This window comes from Hyla sarda, chromosome 3 (genome assembly GCF_029499605.1).
Source record: "Hyla sarda isolate aHylSar1 chromosome 3, aHylSar1.hap1, whole genome shotgun sequence".
Taxonomy (NCBI): domain Eukaryota; kingdom Metazoa; phylum Chordata; class Amphibia; order Anura; family Hylidae; genus Hyla; species Hyla sarda.
In genome coordinates, this window is record NC_079191.1 from 256,814,746 (window position 1) to 256,817,059 (window position 2,314).

Below are 2,314 nucleotides of genomic sequence, written 5' to 3' on the forward strand. Positions count from 1 at the left end.
ATCCCACACATGGACACATGCGCCAAATTTATCACACTCGTGCAAGTTAGTTTTAAAAAAATGTGTATAACTAAACACACAATGATAAATTTCCCCTTAAATCTCTGTAGTAAAGTACCATATGAGGACACCCAAAATTGGGACCACAAGGCCTGGCGGTCTTAGGGTATGTTCACACTATGGAAATTTAGTTTGGAATTTCCTTGCGGAATTTCCACAGTGGATCTGCACCGGCCTCAATGCTCTACAATTGGCGCATATGCCTGCAGCACTTTTTTGTGGACATAAGATGCTATGACAGTGTTTCCCAACCAGGGTGTCTCCTGCTGTGGCAAAACTACAACTCCCAGCATGCCCGGACAGCCTTCGGCTGTCCGGGCATGCTGGGAGTTGTAGTTTTGCCACAGCTGGAGGCACCCTGGTTGGGAAACACTGGCCTATGAGAACTTCCATTGTGGAACTTACGTGTGGAATTTCCATGGTGCGGCCCTTACTGAACATGATATACACCACGTAAGATCTTTTTAGAACACAATACAACACAATGGAGGGGATTTATCAAATCTGTCTATTTCCCGCATCAATATAGGCCAACCTACAGCCGGTCTATCGTGCACTTAATTTATCAAAAGTCGCACGGCTCTTGATAAATTCTGCGCACAGACTTAGGGATCTACGGTTTAGACGGTATTTAAACTTGCTCCAGCATGGTCTGACATTTCAGGGTACTTTCAGCCAAAGCGACTTTTTGATGAAAAGTCGCTATTGATAAATTCAGCACCAATGCATTTTTCCATCTAAAATAGACTAGAACTTATGTTCTAAAAATCCTCTAAAGCAAAAGTCGCGAAAAAGTCATACATATTTAGACTGCGACTTTCTGTGCAACAAATTTAGGAGGGAAAAACCAGTCTAAATCCCTTGATAAATCTCCCCCTACAGTAGATACTTTTTCCAAGTGTCCTAAGTTTACACTGAGCTAAGAAACGGAATGGCTGCAGTGAGCCAATGTATAAAGCTGTGAGATAGGTAGATCAGCTCACCGGCTATGTGTCCCGTCCACGAAACGGCAGGTCCAAATTACAAGGAGAAGGAGAGAAATGCCAGCGTGGAGTATGCAAAAAAAGTCCCATTTATTGGATAAAATCAGAAACACAGGTCAGGGAAAGGACATGACGCGTTTCAGGTGTAAACCGCCCGTAGTCATGACTAAGGGCGGTTTACGCCTGAAACGCGTCATGTCCTTTCCCTGACCTGTGTTTCTGACTTTATCCAATAAATGGGACTTTCTGCATACTCCATGCTGGCATTTTTCTCCTTCTCCCAATGTATAAAGCTGTATCTGTTGTAGTTGTGCTAGATCAGTGGTTTCCAAAAAGTATGCCTCCAGCTGTTGGCATGCTGGGAGTTGTAGTTTTGCAACAGCTGGAGGCACCCTGTTTGGAAACATCAGATCACATTGCAGATCTAGTCTACTAACTCCCAGGAAATACTCACCCTCTCCATAGTGCAGCGATTATAAAACTAGGGAATAAACACTAGAGAAAAAATGAGAAAAAAATCAAGTGTAGGGAAAAGGACGTGCAGAGCTGCTGTACCGACTATGAACAGTAGGTGGCAGTAAACACAATAAATTACTATTTACCGTATTTGGGTGACCCTGCAAAGTAAATAATGAGGATTACTAACAAAATTATCAATCTAGGGACATAGAAACAAGTTCACATTACTCTGAACTAAAAACTAACATTCAGACGAGTCCCAGCTGCCTAACTGCATTCTATGTTAAGTGAAAGAAAATTGTGAAAATAGGATCTACCTTAGGACATGGATTCCTAATACACATGTTTATATATGTTAAAAAAAAAACATTTAACAAAGAAAATTAATCACAATAATATAATAAATACAAATAGGATAATAATAATAATAATTACAATATAAAAATACTTGTTCCCTGACCGGGAATCGAACCCGGGCCGCGGCGGTGAGAGCGCCGAATCCTAACCACTAGACCACCAGGGAAGGCTGCAGAGAAAGATTGTTCAGGATTTATAACATACGTAGGATGCTGTTGCGTAGCAATGTTAGTGTCATCAGCGAATAAACAGTACTAACTGCATCTGCCTACTAAGGCTGTATTCACACAGCATATACAATTGATTTTTAAGAGTTTTTTTTTTTTTTTTTTTTTTTTTTAAGAGTTTTTTTTTTTTTTATCTACAGCACTTATCAAATGTGAATTTGCTATGCTTTTCAGATCCACAATAAGTATGCATTAGGCCATGTTCACACGGCGTAATTTCTGTGCTGA

General features: G+C 40.6%; 1 non-coding gene across 1 annotated transcript; it reads right to left on the reverse strand.

Moving 5' to 3' along the window:
- Positions 1 to 1,953: 1,953 nt before the first annotated feature.
- TRNAE-CUC (transfer RNA glutamic acid (anticodon CUC)) lies at positions 1,954 to 2,025 on the reverse strand. The gene has a single exon. It is a non-coding gene; the product is annotated as a tRNA-Glu (tRNA).
- Positions 2,026 to 2,314: the final 289 nt, after the last annotated feature.